The sequence below is a fragment of the Erinaceus europaeus genome, chromosome 2 (genome assembly GCF_950295315.1).
Source record: "Erinaceus europaeus chromosome 2, mEriEur2.1, whole genome shotgun sequence".
NCBI classification, from domain to species: domain Eukaryota; kingdom Metazoa; phylum Chordata; class Mammalia; order Eulipotyphla; family Erinaceidae; genus Erinaceus; species Erinaceus europaeus.
Window position 1 is genome coordinate 180,840,346 of NC_080163.1, and position 23,342 is coordinate 180,863,687.

Consider the following 23,342-nt stretch of genomic DNA (forward strand, 5'->3'; position numbering starts at 1 on the left):
TGGAAAGGATAGTCATACTCCCTGAAAGGAAGCAGGAGAGCCATCTCTATTAGAAAATGGTATACCAGGCAGAGGGTAGATAGCATAATGGTTATGCAAAGAGACTCTCATGCCTGAAGTTCCAAAGTCCCAGGTTCAATCCCCCGCACCATCATAAGCCAGAGCTGAGCTGTGCTCTGGTAAAAAGAAAGAAAGAAAGAAAGAAAGAAAGAAAGAAAGAAAGAAAGAAAGAAAGAAAGAAAGAAAGAAAGAAAGAAAGAAAGAAAATGATATACCAAGGACTAAAAATTATATTCCTAGTGAGTTTAGCAAGTAAGTAATTAAGCTTAGCAAGGTCACAGGAGTGTAAGTTTTGGGGGGGGGGGGGGAGTCAAGAGGTAGAACCACTGTTTAAAACAGCAGGCATGCTGTCCAAGCGAGCCATTTTCCCAACCCAATACACATTTTTAAAAGATGTTTTAGAGCCAAGGAAATAGAATAGTGGTTATGAAAAAAAGCTTCATGCCTAAGGCTTCAAGGTCCCAGGTTCAATCCCTGGCTCTACTGCTCAAGCAGTGCTCTAGTATTATAAATAAATAAATAAATAAATAAATAAATAAATAAATAAATAAATAAATAAATGTTTTAAAATCTTGTACTACCAAATCACTGGAGAAAATGTGTGTGTAAATGTGAAAAAAGAGACTCACGGGATTCTGACAGCAAGAGTCTACCCCCACCCCCGCGCCCCCGGGAGTGTGTCAGGGATGAGACTGACAGTTCTTATCTGTAGGTATGTTCACTTCACAAGAACACATTCATACATTGGTGTGATAGTTAACTAAATACATTAAATAAATATACAGCACAGAGAGAATGATAAATGCCATCACTGCCCAGAAATAATAAATTCAAACACTATCGTGTGCTTCTATCTTGTTTTATTCACTCATATATACAGATAGAAAGAAATTAAAATAGAGAGCATGACACAGGGCTAGTTTTGTGCATATTCACATACAGAGAGGTTGGTTTATATTTTGCGAAATTAAAATGATATGTTTTGTGATTCTCCTACAGACTCATATTTCCATACCAGTAGGCTTCATCACCATCATTTGTAATGGCTGAATAATATTCCATGTTTTGCATGCACTATGATTTACTTAATTTATCATTTTATAGTTAAGTAGTTTTCAATTCTTTGCTAACCCAAATAACAACGCAATGAACATAATTACATACCTGTGAAGCACACCTGTGATTATTCCACTTGGCTCATTTTTAGAAAATGAATTGCTGGGTCAAGTAATATATTCATTTTAAGACATTTAGTACTTAGGATGAAACTGTCTTGCACATATTGTATTCCAATTTGTACTGAATAAAATTTTTCCCATCAAACTTCCTCTTACACTGACAATATTGTTTTCTAAATCTTTTGCCAATTGATAAGTCAATATTGTTCCAATCTGCTTCTCTTTGATTATTAATAAAATTAAGCAATTTTTCCAGGCATCACTTACTGTTCACTTATATTCCTAATGGTGGTGGTTGTCTGTCCTCTCTGATCAACTTTTTGTTTCTCATTGAGCCATAACAGCTATTAGGTGTTATTTAAAAATGACATCTCTCTACTATACTTTAAATAATTTTCACAGTTTCACTTATGGTATTATTTGAGAGACAAATAATATAATTGACTACAGTCAACTGCAGAAAATTCAAAAATTCAGAGGGAAAGAAGCAAGGAAGGGAGAAAAGAGAGTTTGGGGTCCCAGTACCTTATGATGGAAGAGAATTGGTAGAAGGGTGAGATATTCTTCTTATTATCACTTATTTATAAAATGGAAGTATTGACAAGACCATGGAATAAGAGAGGTACAATTCCACACAACTCTCACCACCAGAACTCTGTATCCAATCCCCTCCCTTGATAGCTTCCCTATTTCTTTATCCCTCTGGGAGTATGGACCCAGGGTCATTATGGGGTGCAGAAGGTGGAAGGCCTGGCTTCTGTAATTGCTTCCCTGCTGAACATGGGCATTGACAGGTTGATCCACACTCCCAGCCTGCCTCTCTCTTTCCTTAGTGGAACAGGGCTCTGGGGAGGTAGGGCTCTAGGACACACTGGTGGGGTCATCTGCCCAACGAAGTCAGATTGGCATTATGATAGCATCTAGAACTTGATGGATGAAAAAGAGTTAAGATATAAAGCAGAACAAACTGTTGACTAATCATGAACCTAAAGACTAGGATATTACAGATGAAGATTTGGGGATGGGGTCTCCATTTTGGAAAAAGCTAGTAGGTCTATTTTAGGTATATTCTAAGGGACCCATGACCCCTACTAGTTTATTGCCTGGGTTTGACATCTAATATGCAGGTGACCTAAGTTACTGTATTGTGAGATATTCTGATGCCTCCCTTGGGGAGACAGCCAGCCTTGGGCAGACAACAATAATCTTATATACCAACACTTCCTCAATTAAGTGATTTTTTAAAAAAAAAGAAAAGCAATTTTAATTAATTTATTTACTTTAGTGAAAGAGAGATATGCAGAAGATACAGAGAGAGAAAGATCTGAGCACTGCTCAGCTCTGGCTTATGGTGGTGCCAGGGAAAAAACCTAGGACCTCAGAGTCTCAGGCGTGAAAGACTTTCTGCATCACCATTATGCTAACTCCCCAGCTCAATAAGTTTTATGTTTATGTCATTTAACATATATAATTCCCTCCTCCATGTTCTCTGCTTTTGATACCAAGTGAAGATGGCTGCCCTGGCCTAACAACATCACCAATGTGTCCTAGAACCCGCCCCCCTCCCCAGAGCCCTGCCCTCCTAGAGAAAGACAGAAACAGGCTGGGGGTATGGATTAACCTGCCAATGTTCACATCCAGTGGATAGACTATTACAGAAGCCAAAACTCCCACCTTCTGTACCCCATAATGATCCTGGATCCATACTCCCAAAGCATAAAGAATAGGAAAGCCTCTAATGGAGGGGATGGCATGCGAAACTCTGGTGGTGGGAATTGCGTAGAGTTGTACCCGTCTTATCCAACAGACTTGTTGATCTTAATTAAATCAATAAAAAAAAAAAAAGATGGTTGCCATCATTATCTGCCATCATGGCCAGACAGTGGTACACCCAGTAGAGATACATGTTACAATGCACAAAGATGCAGGTTCAAGCCCCTGGTCCCCACCTACAGGGGAGAAGCTCTGCCTGAAGCAGTGCTGCAAGTGTCTCTCCCTCCCTAACTCCCCTTCCCTCTCAATTTCTCTCTTGTCCAGTGTATGGCAAGTAAAGATATTCCCCTGTTCTGTAAGGAGTCTCTTTGTTTGGGTAGTGGTTTCTTTAGCTATTCAAAAACTTTCCAATTTTATATAGTCCCATTGGTTTATTTTTGTTTTAATCTTCCATGCAATTAGATTTATATCATTGAAGATGCCTATAAAATTTATTTATTTATTTGTTATTGGATAAAGACAGAGAGAAATTGAGAGAGAAGGGGGAGATAGAGAGGAAGACAGAGAGACGCCTGCAGACCTGCTTCACCCCCTGTGAAGTTACTCCCCTGCAGGTGGGGAGCCGGGGCTCCAACGGGGCTCCAACCAGGTTCCTAACTGGTTCTTACGCTTTGTGCCATGTGCGCTTAACCCGCTGCACTACCGCCCGACTCCCGCCTATAAAATTTAATGGAAAAAATGCTGCCAATATTTTTCTCTAAGTATTTGATACTTTCTGGCCTAACATCCAAGTCCTTGATCGATCTGGAATTTGCTTTTGTGTCTGATGCAATGTAGTGGTTCACTTTCATTCTTCTGCATATTTCAACCTAATTTTTCCAACACAGTTGTTGAAGAGATTCTCCTTTCCTCATTTAATAGACTGCACCTTTGTTGAAAATTAGATGTTCACAGGTGTGGGAGGAGGCTATTTTTTAATATTTTAATGAGAGATGGGGGGGAGGAGAGACCAGTGGACTATTGCTAGGGAGTGAATCTAGAACCTCAGTTTTATTTATTTATTTATTTTTTTTTTTTGCTTAACCATTATGCTATCACCCTAGCCCTTGTTTTTGTTTAATACTTTCCAAAGCTACATTTTAAAGGCACAAGGTGCATAATTGTTACATCATTTTGCTGGATTTTTAATGATATGGATTTCTCTGTGTACTCTTTAACGTGTCCCCTCTGACTTAAAATGGGACCTAAATCATATTATAATGTTATAATACAGATAAGCTTGTTTCTTAACTCTCTTTATCTCCATCTACTTATTATTTAGGGACCATTATCATGTATTCCTCCATTATGACTTTATACATTAACCTGTTAACAGGTAAATTAATTGTAGTGTATCAGCCATCCATTTTAACTTTAAATTTACTTTGTAAAATTTCTAGAGAAATTCAATTTAGAATTTTCACTAGACTAGTGCTACTTACAAATCACTTTGGGGAGATCTCTGTGTCTTTTCACAGGAGCCTCAAGAAAATTTAGTTCCTTTAATATATCTCTACTATGCTTCTTAAAGAATATTTTAGACTTTGTCTTATTATCTCTGGGGCTTCACTTCACAATAACATTTTCAGATAAAAAGAGTGAGACAGAGAGGCAGAGACAGAGGGGGGGAGAAAGTAACACCGCAGAGGAGAGATGCCTAGAACACATAATAAAAGAGCACATTATCTAAGTGAACTATTTTGTCAGTCTGATGAAAGGCATGTGAAGATCTTTTCCCATTCTGTGAGGGGTCTCTTTGTTTGGATATTGGTTTCTTTTTCTGTGCAGAAGCTTTTTAATTTGATATAATTTAATATATTTTAATTGGTTTATTCTTGCCCTTTCTGATTTGCTTTGCTTAATATATCTTAGTGTTCTCTTTATTATTGTTGTTATTGTTTTACACACTGTCTCCAAGTGACAATGGCACCCAGGAAGCCCACCGTAGCCTGCCCTCAGCTCCCAGGATCCCATGCCCAAAGTTCTCAGCTCTGTTAGGGGCAAAGGACAGTTGTGGGAGGTGCAGATCCCCCCAGCCTGGGTAGAGGCCTATCACTTCTATTTTGGGTCTTTAGGAGGTAGACCCCAACGCCGACCTGGCCTAAAGGCGTGTCCCTCCTCGTCTCTGTAGGCTGAGATGGCACCGAGCTCAGGGGCAAGGGAGCTGCCTCCTTACACAACATACCCTAAAGGTTCCCGTTTCTCGGTTTCTCGTGTGTGACCGGTAAGTGACTTCCCTTTATAAGGCCATAACTTGGGTCCTATAAGGTAATTTGCCTTTGATCCCGGGCTGGATATGAGAAGCAGCTGTAACCTAAGAGCACCTGGCGGTAATTAACATCTTGCACTTTCTTCATTGGGTCCTACATACTTCCCCTATGTTCCTTTTGGATGGTGATCAGTATATCTAACCCTGTGTATGAACAATAAACGAGCTGTCTCTCTGAAGTGCTCCCGGAGGTTGGTCCTTTCCTCCGTGCCTCACCCTCCTCCGTGCCTCACCCTCGCCGCTGGTTCCCGGTTCCCCGGGTTGCTGCGTTTCTCCACTGGCTGGAGGACGCCCAGCAACAGACAGTGAGGGTCCCAAAAGCACCCACTCCTACCCAGGCAGTACCTTCATAGGCATCAGAAGGGAGGGTCTGGGAGTCCGGTGGTAGCGCAGCGGCTAAAGCGCAGGTGGTGCAAAGCGCAAGGACCGGCATAAGAATCTGGGTTGGAGCCCCTGGCTCCCCACCTGCAGGGGAGTCGCTTCACAAGCAGTGAAGCAGGTCTGCAGGTGTCTATCTCTCCCCCTCTCTATCTTCCCCTCTTCTCTCTATTTCTCTCTGTCCTATTCAACAACAATGACATCAATAACAACAATAATAACTACAACAATAAAACAACCAGGACAACAAAAGGGAATAAATAAATAAATAAAAAGAAAGAGAGGTTCTGTCCCCACGGCCCAGTCAGAGGGGACAGGGTTGGCCCTTGCTTCTAATTAGCCAGAATTACAGCATGTGGGCCACCTCATGGCACTAATAAGACCTCGGGGCTGCATGAGCCAGGAAAGCCACAGGACCCGGCTGTGTCATGTGTCAAGACAAGTGTCCTCGAAGGGTTGAGGCTGGGCCTCAGTGCCGCCCTGCCAAGCTCTCAGGCAGCAAAGACAAAGCATATAATAAGGGGCGCGCAATGAAGGAGCTCTGAGGAGAAAGCTGAAAAGTAGCTATCATGTTGGCAGATAAATTCTACACACAATTATTCATTCCTAGCCTCTTGACATGTAGATTAATGAGTTTGATAACCCGGGCTTCTAGGAAGTAGATTCCACTCTGTTCATACAGCTTTCTTTCCCCCTCTACCTACAAACAGCACCACCAGTCTGTGGAAGGAAAAAAAAAATCGATACATTTGTGGGAGCCATCACTGTTCTTTGTGGTGGAAGCCCTATGTCAAAAATATGATGTGTTTTCTCAAAACTGCCTCTCCTTGGCTGCCTGGGAGAGGCCAGTAGACCCCAGGACTGCTGGGAAGGGAGCAGGCCTCACTCACACCTTGGGGACCTGCTGAGTTAGGGACTTTCTATGGTAACTGGGCCTGGAACCACCCCAACTCCCACCCCAAGGGGAAAGGACCGTGTATCTACTGGGCAGTAATCCCAGCTCATGCCTTGAGTTGAAGTTTGGTTGGACACAGCACTGCTTGTGTAGAGTAGGGGCTAAACACTTTCGCCCAGAAGAGTCCTCTGCCCATCTGGGAAGCTAAGTGGTAGAGCACTGGACTTGCATGCCTGAGATTCCTTGGTGTGATCCCTAGCACTGAAGCTAGCACTGGAGTGGTACTCTGATTTTTTTCTCTCTCATTTTCTCTCTCATTTCTCTCTCTGCATCATGTAAAATTCCCTCTTTCTCTTTCTGTCAGAAAGGAAGGAAAGAAAATAGCTTCCCTGAATAGTGTGAGCTCCAGGTTTGAACCTGGCCTCCACCTCCGTGAAGAAAGCTTGAGTGTTGTGCTCTCTGTCACTCGCTGTCTGTTTCTCTAGCTCTATAAGAAAAAAAGAAAAGAAAGAGGAAGAGAGAGAGAAATAGAGAGAGGGAGAAGAGGGGAGGGGGGAAGAAAGAAAGAATAAATGAAGGGAGGAAGGAAGGGAGAAGACGAGGAAAGAAGGAAGGAGGGAGGAGGGAGAAGTAAGGGAGGAAGAGAGTTATGGGGAAAAGCATTAAGACAGAAATGAGATGGACTGCAGAAGAGACACTAGACAGTTCTTTTCAGACTGGAAAACAACTCCTAACAGAATGGGAATGTCTCCAGTCTAGGTGTGATGAGGGCAGGGGAGATAGTATAATGATTATGCAGAAGACTCTGATGCCTGAAGGTCCCAGGTTCAATCCTCAGCACCACTATAAGCCAGAGTTAAACAATCTCAGTCTCTCTCTCTCTCTCTCTCTCTCTCTCTCTCTCCCTCCCCCAATTTCACTCTCTGTATATCTTTCTGTAATATATATATTACAAATGATGAATTCTGACAAAAGGGAACAGGGTCCACTGTGTGTATGTTCTGGCTGCTGTGACAATGACTTCACCAGCCTCAGCCAGAAGCAAGTAGAAGTTTGGTGATGGATTGTCAAGGGTATGTCCCCAAAGGTATCTTCATGAATCATTGGGCAAAAGTGTTTGTAGATTTCCTTCATGAGGATATTTATATTCTAAAAATAGCACAGGCTTTTGGAAACAGTGTGGGAGGAAACAAAATAATGAAGGTAAATGTTCTTCCATCCTACTCAGCAGAGTCGATCTCAGCTAACAGGCTGGTGTAGAGCCCACAGGCCCTCCCCCTCTACACCCTGGCCTGTGTGTGGCAGGGGTGGCTAGGGCAGGAGAGTAGAGGGAATTCAGAGCTAGGCCACTCACCTGCCATTCTGATGCCGCCTGGGCAGCCTGGCTACCACCCTCCCTCCTCCAGGCAATGCACTCAAGAAACAGAGCAAACTTCAAGAACCTGAACAGACTTATGCCTGTATATGAATGAAAAGATTCGGGATCTGTGAAATCTCTGTGGACACTGGAGGGAATGGAAGGGGGGAGATACACACAGACATTGTGCAAGGTACCTTGTGGGGAGTTTTGTTTTGTTTTGTTTTGTTTTGTTATTGCCACCAAGGTTATGGCTGGGACTCAGTGCCTATATGACAAATCTACTGCTCCTGGCAGCCATGTCTTTTCCCTCTCCCTCCCCTTCCCCTCCCCTCCTTCCCCTCCTCTCCCTCCCCCTCCCCCTCTCCCTCTCTTTCTTTTTCTTCCTTTTATTGATAGGACAGAGAGACATTGAGCATGGGAGGAGAGGGAGATAGAGAGCAATAGAGAAAGGTACCAGGGAGTCGGGCAGTAGCACAGCAAGTTAAGCGCACTTGGCCCCCGGCTCCCCACCTGCAAGGGAGTCACTTCACAGGCGGTAAAGCAGGTCTGCAGGTGTCTTTCTCTCCCCCTCTCTGTCTTCCCCTCCTCTCTCAATTTCTCTCTGTCCTATCCAACAACAAATGACATCAATAATAATAATAACCACAACAAGGCTACAACAACAAAGGCAACAAAAGGGGGGGGAAATGGCCTCCAAGAGCAGTGGATTCACGGTGCAGGCACTGAGCCCCAGCAATAACCCTGGAGGCAAAAAAAAAAAACAGAGAGAGAGAGAGAGAGAGGCCTACAGCACTGCTTCACCTCTTGTGAACCGTTTCCCCAGCAAGTTGAACCCAGGTCCTTGTACACCGTAATATATGCTTTACCAGTTGAGACACTACCCTACTCTCAAGGCACCTTCTGTTTTTAGAGGAATAAAGATGTTCCATTCGTAGCAATCAATCCAGTGAGCAATCAATCTGTAATTTAGCAACAGGAACCAGACAGTAGTCAAATTCTTCCATCCCTCTTCTAAGAGACAGCTATAAGCTACTCAGAGAGGGTCAGATTTCTAGCACCCACACAGCTTTGAAGGGTGAGTGGGGAATGGAGTCAAGGCAGCTCATGCTCAGAGTCTCTAGTTAGTTTAGCATCACTAGGTTTGGCTAGGATGTCTGGTGGACTTTGAACTTCAGGTAAGTTCAAAAGTTGGAAAAAAAAATGTATCCCAAATGTACATGAGACATACTTAGGATTTTTTTTTTCTTAATTACTGTAGTAAGGCCAGCAAACTAGCTCACCTGGGAGAATGCCTGCTTCACCATGCACACAGCCCAGGTGATTCTGGTCCCCACTGCACTAGGGGAAGACTTGGTGCTATGGTATCTATCTCTCTCCCTCTCTTCTCTATGTCTCTTTCTATCTTCTTCTTCTTCTTCTAGCGTTTGCCCTTCTTCCGTAGCCAGTCAACAGCGTCAGGTTGAGCCTGATGTAAAGTTTCGAGACCTCCTTTGAATCCGGAGAGGTGGCAGTCGTTGACTATGTGGGTCATAGTCTGTCTGTAGCCGCAGGGGCAGTTCGGGTCATCTCTGGCTCCCCAGCGATGGAACATAGCGGCGCACCGGCCATGGCCTGTTCGATAGCGATTGAGGAGGGCCCAATCATAACGTGCTAGGTCTTTCTATCTGAAAAAGTCAAGCAGAAGCAGTGAAGCCCCAGCAATGACCAAAACATTTACGACACTAAATATTAACACAATATACATTTTTATCATCTTTATTTACTTATTGGATAGAGACAGCCAGAAATCAAGAAGAATGAAGCAATAGAGAGAAATAGAGACACCTGTAGCTCTGCTTCACCACTTGCAAAACTTTCCCCCTACAGGTTGGGGCTGGGGCCTTAAACCCATGTCCTTGCACATTGTAGCGTGTGCAGTCAACCAGGTGTGCCACCACCCAGCCCCTACTTTTTTTTTTAGGTAAAGACAGAGGGAGAGAGAATGAAAGAGACTACATGCTTCCTTCACTGCAGCATGGGCCAGGCTCAAAGATGGGAAGCAGCGCACTACCCAGATGAGCTATTTCACCATCCCTAAAGCAATATACTAAGAAAGTTTGTTTCGTCATTGTTGTCATTGTATGTTGTTATGTCCTGTGTATACTGGACACACATTTGTGTTTTAAAAGTGTTTACTTACCTAAATTCAAATTAACTGGCTAGTCTGTATCTCATCTGGCAATCCCATTTTGGGCATCCCTGCGAAAATGCTCAGGACAGAACCAGGTAGTGAACTGGGATGATAGCATAATGGTTATACAAAAAGACTTTCATGGGAGTCAGGCAGTAGCGCAGTGGGTTGAGCGCGCATGGCACAAAGCACAAGGACCATCGCAAGGTGCCCGGTTCAAGCCCCTGGCTCCCCACCTGCAGGGGAGTCCCTTCACAGGCGGTGAAGCAGGTCTGCAGGTGTCTATCTTTCTCTTCCCCTCTCTGTCTTCCCCTCTTCTATCCATTTCTCTCCGTCCTATCCAACAATGATGACATCAATAACAATAATAACTACAACAATAAAACAGCATGGGCAACAAAAAGGAATAAATAAATAAACATAAAAATTTTAAAAAGAGACTTTCATGCCTGAAACAACTGAGTTCCCAGATTCAATCCCTGGAACCATAACAAGCCAGAGGTGAGCAGTGTTTTGGAAAAATAATAATAATAATTTTAAAAAGAGAGAGACTAGAAAAGAGAGTTCAAACAGACTCCAAGTTTAAAACTGATACACAGGAGTCTCTCCACCCTCCCTCCAGCCTCTCCTTAGCACCCTGCCTCCGACTGAGACAACACAAGTCACTGGAGGAAATCTTGGTCTATAGCCTGAGCAGTGAGTGAGACGGCCCTGCATCTGGATTCTGGAGTATTGTATATAACAGCACAGGCCTGGAGGGGTGGATAAGGGGGATCTCAGGCTGGATACCAAGGCAGCACTTTGACAGCCAAGGCCAAGGGAATTCTTGACAAAAATCTGTTCCCAGAATACAGGACTCAAGCACCCCATCACAACCTGACCAACCTTCTTCTAGCAAATGGGGCAAGCCTGGAGGTCCTATACCCACCACCTGGTCTGGCAATGATCCCAGAACTGAACAACATAATACACACTGCAGGGGGGTAAGCCAGCCGCCAGCCCTGCTTCCTTTTTCAAATCAATTATGGCCAGACTTACTCATCTTCTCTCTTAGACCAGAAAGTCTCACATCTTGCTACTTCTTATTCATATGGAGACCTAAATATAGGCCTGTCTGCAGAAGGACAGGCCCAAGAAATCAGTGTCCTTCCTCCCCGTTCTCTCATCATGATTCTCACTAGTTTCTTCTGATGTGTGAGTGCCAGGCAGTGGTAAGGCTAAGCTGGAGACAGTGACGTGGGCAGTGATCCCATCTGGGTGGACAGGAAGGGTGCAGTCAGAGTCACCATATTAGCAGACACATACACCATGGCTCCTCCTTGGGACATCAGTGGATCATCCCGCCATAATAGTGGGCAGTGACGAGGTCACAAGGCAAAGTGACTACATCCCAGCAAAATGCAGTTGCCAAAGGCAAGCTCTTGCTGCCACCTACCCTTGAGCATCTACCCAGGGCTGCAAGTTCCAGACTGTCCTACAGCAGTGCTGCCGAATGTCTGTCCGTGGCTGTTGGGCACACCCACCCATGTACTCGGGCACCCCAGAGCCAGCAGGAACCCCACAGTCATGAGCTTGCCCTCATTCTGCATCTGAGCCCTCCACACAATTCTGGGAAATAACCTTGTGTTGAGAAACAGCTCAATATGCTCCAGGAAGGGACTTTCTCTGAAAGCTGGGCACAGCAGCAGACAGAGCTGTGCTGACGAGAACACAGATGGAAATGAGATCACCCTCGGTAGTGTTCCAACAGAGCTTGGTCTGTCCAGGAGAAAAGATTTTAAAGAGATTAAAGTCATATCAGATTAACCACTAAATACCATTCCAAAGCTCAGTGGTCAAATTAGCAGTGAGAGGCTGAGCACTGACGCACATGGTTAAGTGCACATATTAACATGCTCCAGGCCTGAGTTCAAGCCCCTGGTCCCCACCTGTGGTGAGGGGGAGGGGAGCTTCACAAGAAATGAAGCAGGGCTGCAGGTGGCTCTCTTTTCTTTCCTCTATCTCCCCCCACCCACTCTCGATTTCTCTCTGTTTTTTTCTTTTTTTTTAATTTTTTTATTTGTTATTAGATAGAGACAGAGAGAAATTGAGAGAGAAGGGGGAGATAGAGAAGAAGATAGACAGAGAGACACCTGCAGACCTGCTTCATCGCCTGTGAAGCAACTCCCCTGTAGATGGGGAGCCAGGGGCTTGAACCGGGATCCTGACCGGTCCTTGCACTTTGCACCATGTGCGCCTAACCCGCTGCGCTAGCGCCCGACTCCCTCTCTCTGTTTTTTTTCTAATAAAAAAGAAAATAAGGGAGGGAGGAAGTCTACATACATGGGCAATATACAATTAAGCAGTGAAGACAATGATATAGAGAATGGGAACCACAGTCTTGCATTCCAAGAGCAACATGAGTGAAGTCCAAGCAGAACACCATTGCCCAGCACCGCTATGGCCCAATGGAGCAGAACCCACTGCAGAGAGCCACTAGGAACCCCTAGGCTAGAGGTCAAGCCGGACGCTGCACCTTCTTCAGTACAGTCCATGGTCTCGCTTGGTTTTGCATAGCAGTTTGTAAATTTTTGTTAGCTAATTGCCAGTTTTCAAAAATTTGGGAAATTTCCATGCAAATCCAAGTTTCTGGTTTATCTTGAAAAATCAGACCTGACAGTACTGGGCTCATATCTGCCCAATTTTCAGAAGGCAAGAAACAGCTGTACACGTCAATGAGGCACACATGTGTCAGGTCACTATGACCCCCAAACTCCCCAGAGTCTACTGCCAACTCTAGGGAGGGTGCAGCAGGGAGGCTCCAGCAATGCCCCCAAGAAGGACTATAACAAGAACACAGGTAAGCTCTGCCCACCCCAACGGGACCTCCTGCCTCTCAGAGAAACCATCATTCTAGACACATCCCTCCATATAGACACAGGGCCACACCCCTTCAATATCCCAAAAGTCTGTTTGCCTTCTGCAACCTCAATCTCACCTTCATTTAATAGGATTTCATCATTTCCTCTTCTTTTAAATAAGCTACTGCTCAATTCTGGCTCATGCTAGTGCCAGAGATTGAACCTGGGACCTCAGAGCCTCAGACATGGAAGTCTTTTTGCATAGCCAGTATGCTATCTCACTGGCCTATCATTTAATAAGACCAACCACTCCAGAAAGTAATTTAAGAGGGCCAGGCAATGGCATACCTGGTTAAGCACATACATTATCAAAAGCAGGAGGGACCCAGGTTCGAGGCCCCACTCCTCACCTGCAGGAGGGAAGCTTCACAAGTGGTGAAGCAAGTATTGCAAGTGTCACTTTGTCTCTGTCCCTCTAGCTCTGTCTTCCCCACCCTTTCAATTTCTCTCAGTCCTATCAAATAAAAAGAAAAAAGAGGGGGGATGGACATTGGGAGTGGCAGTGGAGGATCCAACATGCAGGTACGAGCTCCAGCAATCACTCTGGTGGCAATAAAAAATACATTAAGGAAAAAAATACATTAAGGCAGAGGGTAGATAGCATAATGGTTATGCAAAGAGACTGTCATGCTTGAGACTCCAAAGTCCCAAATTCAATCCCCCACACCACCATAAACCAGAGCTGAGCAGTGATCTAGTAAAATAAATAAATTATATATATATATAATTTATATATATATATATATATATTAAGAAGAAAAAGAGGAGGAAGACAAGATAATTTAAATAGGGGAGCAGCATTTTAGACAAAATTGGGACAAGTTATGACCCACCAAGGCGACAGTGAAAGTATGAATTATGCGTCCATTTCACAGACTGTAACAACTGAGCTCATAGTCTCATTTCTCCTATGACTCTATCTCTCTTAATATCCAGGATGAATGGTCTACCAGTGGGGGTGGAGGGAGGGAGGGATGTTTCATCAATGTGTTAAGTGTTGAAGGGGGAATAGAAAGTTCTGATTGGTTGATTCAGGAATTAGGATTCTGGGCAGAGCTTTGCGAAAGGATAATGTATCTTTAAGCCTAGGTGCCCTTCAGGGAATGTATTGGATAAATGTCTTCTGAAAAGCCTGTAAATATTCCATCGCCTCACTGTCATTACTACCATGAAATGATAATGAAGCATGAAAGAAATATAATTCCATATTCAGATGACAGCATTAGCCTCCATAAGCAAACTGAAATATTTATTAGTAAAATGTTCAGTATCTGCGCCTGTAATCTAAAAAAAAAAAAAAAGGACAAAAATGTTTTATAATAAAAAAGAGATTGAATGCAGAGGTAAAATCTGGTTGGCTGATTTTATTGCTTATTATTAAATCCTGGCAAAACAATTATTTTTTTTCTTTTCATTAGTAAGACACCCAAATTAAAACTATGCCCTCTGGCTGCAAGGTTTACAGTAGTGATTAAAAACAAGGAATTGTGATGCATGGGGCTTCTGACAATAGCATAATCAAATTCATTCATATTGTTCAATCTTTCCCTGACAAATATTTTTACAGTGAAATATACCAAACAAAGAATCACATGCAACAACTATCAATACAGAGAAATTAGAGAACCTTGTTATTATTTAAACGGTGAAGTGATACTACGTTTGCCACAATCTTGAATACAAACATCATAGTGTAGTTAATTAGGGTAATTATTGCCTAAGTTGTGCTTAATTGTCTTATACTGAATAGGATGTGTGAATGAAGCTTTTTGAGCTTTTATTTACTTATTTATTTATTTATTTTTTACAATGCTTAAGTGCCACCAAACTACTTAGTTATAATTTAGTAAGTTCTGATAGTCTTTCCTATAAATCAGGAAATGCATCTGACTACCAGGTCAGAGATAAACACGGACCATAGGCCTTGACCTTTCTTTCACCTTATTGAAAAGAGGCATAAGAGAGTCATTTAGTATACCAGCATCACAGACTGCTCTGTGGCTTAGCGCATTCCTTTAAGGAAACAGAGAGAGAGAAGGAAAAAGAAAAAAAAGAAAAGCAAGGTCTTTGAAGTGAATGAAAAATTAGAAATTCAAGTGACCACGATCAATTCTGAAACACTGCACAAAATTAATTACAGTTTTGCATCAGAAGCAAGAATGTAGATTTCAGACAGTCGGTGTCATTTATCTCGAGCTGCACAATATACAAGGCGATTAAAAAGCCAAATCTGTCCCCACCTCCCAAGTCTAAGGCCTCTCAAAGGCTGTGAAGTACAAATGATTAACTCCAAATTATGCAAGGGATGGCGCGGACGCTTCCAGCGTGAGCGGACGCTTCCAGTGTGGCAAGTCGCAGAGGCTGCAGAAGGGACAGATTTGCAGCTCTTCATCAAAATCCAGCTTGGCCACCACTGACAGAAGTCTGATCCATTGCACAGAAATTGGATAGTGACTACAGAAAGCTTGCTTGGCAGGATCCCAATCTCTAATTTCTACCTGTTTTTAATTGCTTGCCTTAAATCTGCATTCTGATACCACTGGTGTAAAAGGTGTCTTCTGCTTTATAGGTTACACTGACCCAATTGCTTCCCTTCTTACTTGGTGTTACAAGAGTCTATGTTTGGGGGGTGGGGGGAGAAGATGGGGGGGAGAAGATGGGTGCAGGGGGAATGTTTGAGTCTTTAACAACCTGGACAGCAGAGATTCCAAAACACTTCAGTTTGGGGCCCCGTCTGGTCCTGGGGACTAGCCCAAGAAGTCATAGATGTCCTGATGGCCCCCAGATGCTCCCCAGCCTTTGTCCTCAGAAGTCCAGTAAGTAAACACCCCACAAAGAAACTCAGCTGCACCTCCCTCTTTCCTCTTAGGCTCTTCCCTCATTAGCTACCCCTTTGGAAAAGGCAGGACGTGCATGTGTTCAAAATACATCTTATTCTGTTGTCAAAACTTGCTCAGTATTAGAAAGGCTGACAGATTTTCCCTGACTCCAGGAAGCCACACATGGTGTGTCATATACCACAAACACACACACACAGGCACACACAAGCTGGGTGCCTGCTTCATTTAACCCTGCCTTCGTAATCAATTTATCAACACAAGAGATTGCCAAGTGTGGGTGGGGGGGGCTGAGGGGGGTTCCTAGAGTGAACTGTCACTTGGAAATTTGTAAATTGAGCTTCACCTAATGGCCTCTTTGATTCTCAGCACTTGGCTCTGGACCTGATCATGTCTGGCTGCCCCCAGCCAGCTACACCTGACTTAACCCCTATCCTCCCTCAGCTTCCAGGGACAGTCATCTCCCCAACCTACTGGGGATTTCAGAAGACACAGTGTTAGGGAAACTTCTCACCATGCTACTTACTTACCCAATGAAGTCTATTTAGCCCAGTGACCTCAAACCCAAATAACTGCAGGACTCACAAAGGCCACAGAGGAGGGAGGAAGTCTGGGTGTGAGAAGAAACCACTTCCCACCCACCCCCATCCTCTGTGGGTAGACACATGAGGACAGGGTTCGTCACCTCCTCTAAGACAAACAACACAAGGTAAACAGCTACTGGCCATCTGCTCCTGTGGCTGGCTTTTGTTAAGTGTGTGTGTGTGTGTGTGTGTGTGTGTGTGTGTGTGTGTGTGTGTGTGTGTGTGTGTGTGTGTGTGTTAGGGATGAAACCTGGGACCTCATGTATGCAAGCCCTGTGCTTCACTGCTGAGACACCTCCCAACCCTAAGGCTAACATCAAATACAAGAACCCTCTGGAAAGGGGCGGCTTCACCTCCACTCAGACAGACACCTCTGGGAAGAAAAGCAGCTCTGTAGGGCCAGATGCTCTGCATTTTGGCGGTAGAGGGGTAGGGTGAAAACTGGAAATGGGGATTGGTTTGGGACAATTCCTTCTTGTTCTTTTTTTTTTTTTAATGTTGATTCACACTTTTAAGGTTAAAACAAGAAAGACTCTGATAGGTGATTAAAAACACTTCTGAAGGCAGGAGGGATAGCATAATAGTTATGCAAAAGGATTTCAAGCCTGAGGCTCTCAGGCCCCAGGTTCAATCCCCTGCACCACCAGAAGCCCAAACTGAGCAGCACTCTGGTAAAAAAAAATTTTTTTAAATAAAAAATTAGGGGTCAGGTGGTAGCGCAGTGAGTTAAGCGCATGTGGCACGAAGCACAAGGAACAGCCCAAGGATCCTGGTTCAAGCCCCCAGCTCCCCACCTGCAGGGGAGTCACTTCACAGGCAGTGAAGCAGGTCTGCAGGTGTCTGTCTTTCTCTCCCCCTCTCTGTCTTCCCCTCCTCTCTCCATTTCTCTCTGTCCTATCCAACAATGATGACAACAATAATAATAATAACTACAACAATAAAACAAGGGCAACATAGGGAAAAATAAATAAATATAAACAAATTAAATCACTTCTGAATGCCAAACCTAGCCTAAGGTTTCCTAGTTTATGACTTCAGATTGAGCCTTTGAATGGTCATAAGGAGACACTCCCCTGCCCACCTCCTAGAGAAACAGAGAGGCTGAGAAAGAGGAATAGAAAGCAGTGCCACAGCTTCCTTCAGTGAACTGGTGTCGCACACATAACAAAGCCCTCTATCTAAAGGAGCTGTTTCCTGGCACTCGCTACCACTGAGGCTCGTGACTTTGGAGATCTTGTGGATGGCGGCCCAAACACAGGGCTACACCTACATCACTTTCAGATTCCAGTATGAATTTTTTTTAACTTTTTTTAAAATATTTATTTATTTATTTTCCCTTTTGTTGCCCTTGTTGTGGTGGTTATTGTTGTTGTTATTGATATCATCGTTAGATAGGACAGAGAGAAATGGAGAAAGGAGGGGAAGACAGAGAGGGGGAGAGAAAGATAGACACCTGCAGACCTGCTTCACTACTTGTGAAGCGACTCTCCTGTAGGTGGGGAGCCAGGGGCTTGAACCTGAATTTCTTTTCTTCTTGTTTTTCTTTTTTCTTACCAGAGCACAGCTCAGCTCTGGCCTATGATGGTGCTGGGGATTAAACCTGGGAGTTCCGAGCCTCAGGCAGGAGAGTTTCTTTGCATAATCACTATGCTATCTCCCCTACCCTAGAACTTGCTTTTTTTTTTTTTCCCCACTTTTTTTTTTCTTAACTCTTGGACTTTAAGATAAATTAAAGAAATACCTGGATGCTATAGATCCATCTACAACTTGCGCCCAAGTGTGCTGGCCTTGGTTGCCCTGCTCTCTGATGCCCAGGGCCAGGTACAAACATCAGCTTCCACTCTGCTCCTAGAGCCCAGCTGTGGCCTTCTCTAAGCAGACTTCTATCACCATGAGCAGCTCGGTGACACCTATTAGAGAGAGAAATATGTGCTCAGTTACAATAGGGCTCCCTCAAGCTGCCTCCTGCCAGTGCCCATCAGTAACCCTTGCAGAGTGGAAGGGGAAGCCCTGTGCTGGGTCCCCAACCAAACATCTCCCCAAAGCAACCAATAACTCACAGAGAGAAAAAATGCTCAGTTCCCAGACCTGGGTTTGCCCTTATCCTGGCCCTCCTGACTAAGCATCACTGTCTGAGCAGCACTCTGGCTTAGAAAGTGTGGCCTGGACAAGGAATGAGGAGCAAAGATGGACTGGGCAGTGGTGTGGTAGATTAAGAAAAACCTTAGGGGCTGGGAAGGCAGTAGCACAGCAGGTTAAGCACACATGGCTCAAAGCACAGGGACTTGCGTAAGGACTCGGTTCGAGCCCCGGCTCCCCACCTGCAGGGGGTTCACTTCACAAGCAGGTCTGCTGGTGTCTGTCTTTCTCTCCCCCTCTGTCTTCCCCTTCTCTCTCAACTTCTCTTTGTCCTATCCAGCAACAACAACAGCAATGTCAACAATAACAACAACAACAAGGGCAACAACAAGGGCAACAAAATGGGAAAAATGGCCTCTGGGAGCAGAGGATTTATATATAGTGCAGGCACCGAGCCCCAGCAATAACCCTAGAGGCAAAAAAAAAAAAAAAAAAAAAACTGGACTCAGGCATGAGTTCTTGAGTTCGATCCCTAGCATCACATGTGCCAGAGTAATGTTCTGGTTATCTCTCTCTCTCTCTTCCTCTCTCTCTCTCTCTCTCTCTCTCTCTCTCTCTCTCTCTCCATATATATATTATATACATAATATATATATATATATGGCTGTCGGAAAAGTCGTGATACATTTTTGCATAGAACACCATGGAAAAATACATTGTGACTTTTCTGATAGTGAATATTTTTAAAGAGAGAAAGAGAAGCACAGAGTCGTCTGAGTTCCTTGGACAAGCCAGGTGAGCTCTCAGCCTTTGCTGGAAAAACAAGAAAACAAATTAATTTATAACCAGGGCACTGCTCAGCTCTGGATTGTGGTGATGCAGGAGATTGAATCTGGGACCTCAGAGCCTCAGGCATGAGAGTCTTTTGCAGAACCATTGTGCTGTCTCCGCAGCCCAGGAAAACAAAGTCTCTGCAAAGAGACTTATACACCTGCCTTACAGGTGCTGAAAGAAATCGGTTCACAGCCGACGTCAGACCATCATGTAAAGAGATTAATCCTTTTAGTTTTAGGGTCATCTGGTTATCTAGATAATGCGCATAACCAGCATCAGCCTTGACCCACAAAATTCTCACTGAGGACAGCAATGCAATGTTCCCTTTTATGATGGAATTTGGTCAAGGGGCTGGAGAAGTAACTGACCAGGTGGGGCAAATGTCTTGCCATACATGTGACCCAGGTTCAAGTCCTGGCTTTCCACAGACTCTCTGCAAACCCCCCCCCACACACACACACACACACACACACAACCTCTGCATATATTTGGGATGGGGGGGTGCAGAGAAAGAGGTAAGTGCCTGACAGTGATTCATAAATGCCCCATGAACTTCACCTGTTTTGTTAGAGAAGACCACTTATTCAAGATACTGTGATATTCACAAGACTAGGTGTAAACTCAGGCATAATGTTCTAGAAGTCTTTGGAAAAGCATGGATGGAACGTGTGTGAGGAAGAGGAGGAGGAGGAGGAGAAGAATGGAATTGGTATGACCCAAGAGGTTTCATGGTGAATAAAGTACTGGACTCTCAATTATGAGGTCCAGAGTTTGAACCCCGCATCGCATGTACCAGAGTGATGATCTGTTTCTCTCGCTCTTTCAATTTACCAAAAATATATCATTTTTAATGAAAGTGTCATAATTGTTTCTTCTAAGAAACATTCTGTTAGTAGGCTGGATTGGGAATAATAACAAGTGACAGTGGCCGGGGCCAGACAGTGGCACATCTGGTTAAGTGTCCATGTCACAGTGCACAAGGACCTGGGTTCAAGCCCCTGGTCCCCACCTGCAGAAGGAAATTCATGAATGGTGAAGCAGGGTTGCAGGTGTCTCTCTATCACTCCCTCTCTATCTCCCCCTCCCTTCTCAATTTCTCTTTGTCTCTATCCAATAAATTAAAATATAAAAAAGTAAGAGGATGTGGTTCCTCACGGGGGGGGGGGGGCGGAGACTGCTGGTGTTGAGGTGGGGTAGATTATTGATATGGCTATGAGGTCCAGGCACCTGAAAATTAAACCCCACAGGCTCAAACCTTTCTCCTTACTTGATGTTTCTTCTCCAGTCCTGAGAACAGGTGCCCAAAGGCTCACCAGAACCAAGGCTAGGAAGCCTTGGATACCTCTGCATCCTACATGCACTGAAAATAGACTCTCACCTACCTAAAAATAAGGAAGAACTAAAGCAAAGGTTCTAGGACAAAGATGGGAATGAATCCTGATGGTCTGAGTTCTGCCCAGGTTGTGGTGTCAGTCAAAGGAGTCGACATATGAGAAGGGATACCCTCACTGTCATCTGTGCTCACAGATTGCCTTAGTCACAAAGATGCTAGTGGATAAGCTCCGCATATTAAAGAGAAAGCTGAAGTGTTGCATCGGAGAATCTATGAGTCAGAGAGCTCAGGGTGTAACCACTTAGGAAATCTTTTTTCTTTTTTAATATCACAAGTTTGAGTGAGTTCAGACAATATTTATCGCTAACATTTTTTCCCCACTCTGCGTCATTTCACCGTGTGAAATTAACAGAATGTCTATCTTACTGTTGATTACACAAAATTGGAACTACTGACATTCACATTAATACCTCCAGATTACCACTCCTGATGGGCTAGGATTCTGCTCAATTGTCTTGAATAAACCAATTCTCTGTGATGCAAGAAAAGACTAGACTTACCAGCCAGAGAAGTGACCCAAGGCCCAGGTCACCCTCCCTAGGCATGCCATCTGTGGTTTTCACTCCTTGTGAGGAGGACAGGGAAGATGAGTGACATGCAGTGACTTACAGGAAGACTTGCAGCAAGTGGGTAACCAAAGCTGAAACTAGAATACCAATCTGAAGAGTCAGGAAAATAGCACAGTAGTTCTGAAAAGAAAAAAAAAAAAACACCTCATGCCTGAGGCTCTGAGGCTCTGAGGCTCTGAGGCTCTGAGGCTCTGAGGCTCTGAGGTCCAGGTTCAATCTCTAGCACCACTAGAAGCCAGAGCTGAGTAGTACTTCTGCAAAAATTAAAAGAACATGGGAGTTGGATGGTAGCGTGGCGTAAGTATCCCAGTTTGAGCCCTGGGCTCCCCACCTGCAGAGGAGTTGCTTCACAGGCAGTGAAGCAGGTCTGCAGGTAGGTGTCTTTCTCTCCCCCTCTCTGCCTTCTCCTCCCCTCTCCATTTCTCTCTGTCCTATCCAACAACGACAACATCAATAATAACTACAACAATAAAACAAGGGCAACAAAAGGAAATAAATAAATATTAAAAAAAAAAAACAGAATGTCAATCTAGAGTCCACTCTCTACACCCCTCCTCTGGGGTGAGAAAAACCCTCAAGTGGCATTTTTACATTTCATGTTCACGCTGGGGTAACAACACAGTGGTTCTGTAAAATAATTTTCATGTCTAAGGCTCTGAGGTCCCTCCCTGACTCAGTCCTCAGCACCACCATAACCCAGGGTTTAGCAGTACTCTGCCCTCCATATACCTTTCTCTCTGTATCTCTTTCCTTATAAATATAAATTATATTTATAATTTATAATATTTATAATTTTATAATTCTTCTTAAATATATATTAATCTACATTTCATGTCCAAAGCTTGGGGAAGGGATATGTGAACCATCCTCAGGCCTGGACAAGCCCACCTCTCTCTCCCTCTCCCTCTCCCTCTCTCTCTCTCTCTCTCTCTCTCTCTCTCTCTCTCTCTCACACACACACACACACACACACACACACACACACACACATACACACACACTCTCACACTACACTCTCACTCGGGCCCCCACACAGCCATATTCTGCCCACTTTCTGCACACTGGCCCCTCCCTCCGCATGCCCCACCCCCTATACGGCCCTGGTATAGAGGGAGGCTATGCCTGAGTTCCCAGGAACTTCACCTGCAGATGTTTTTAGTTATAGGGAAGCTGCTCGCCAGACACATGCCGAATCACTTGCAGCAAAGTTAGGTATAAGTCTCCCAGGATGTTGTTGAAGCCTTCGGGAAAACGTGGATGCAATAGATTTCAAATGGCAGGAAAATTTTTCCCAAGCTTAGCGAGAAAGATAGAGAGAGAGAGAGAGAGAGAGTCTCTGAGAAATGCCAGAAAAAGGGAAACCCTGTTTAAATCAGAGGTGCCTGGTGGTGGCGCTCCTGATTGAGCACAGGCATTACAGTGCTCAGAGACCCGGGTTCAAGCACTCTGGTCTCCACCTGCAGGAGGAAGATTCATAAGCAGTGAACCAATGTTGCAGGTGTCACTCTCTCTATCTCTCTTGCCTTTTTCTCTCAATTTATCTGTCTCTATCCAAAATAATTTAATTTAATTTTAAAAAGATGCACAGAGACTAAAAAAAAAAAAAAAAAGTTCACAGGGCATTTCTCATTGACCCTGTCTTGGTTGGGAGATTCCGCCAATAGCAATGCAAATAAGGTGGTTTTCATTTCAAATTAGCGACCCACAACAGTTTAGTCTTAAGGAGAGTATCCATAGCCGAAAGCAACACTTCATATTATTAAATAAGAGCCAAAGAGATTTCATTAGAAAAGAAAAGAAAGTGATCCCAAGGTCACAATAGGCTGCTACTAATGATAAGTCAGAATTGTGAGGCAAGGTGGTAGGTACAGCAGAAAGAAAAGCCAGCCCTCGGAGTCAGCAGTCTCTCCTCTGCAAGTCATCTCCCACAACGCCTTCATTAGGTTGTGGCTGTAATAGCCATCAAGTAGGCAATGAAGGGAATACTCCTTCTATCTTCCTCACAAGGTTGTTTTGTAGACGCAGAACAGAGAACAGGGGGTGACAGCAATTGGAAAGTCTAAAGTATCACACACGCCTCAGAG

The 23,342-nt window shown here is 44.1% G+C and overlaps 1 long non-coding RNA gene across 1 annotated transcript in view; it reads right to left on the minus strand.

Moving 5' to 3' along the window:
* LOC132537029 (uncharacterized) overlaps positions 1-23,342 on the minus strand; it is a 126,896-nt gene that overhangs the window by 25,395 nt on the left and 78,159 nt on the right. Inside the window, exon 2 of the long non-coding RNA XR_009548546.1 lies at positions 18,213-18,293. This is a non-coding gene — a long non-coding RNA (uncharacterized LOC132537029). The remainder of the gene's footprint in view (positions 1-18,212; positions 18,294-23,342) is intronic.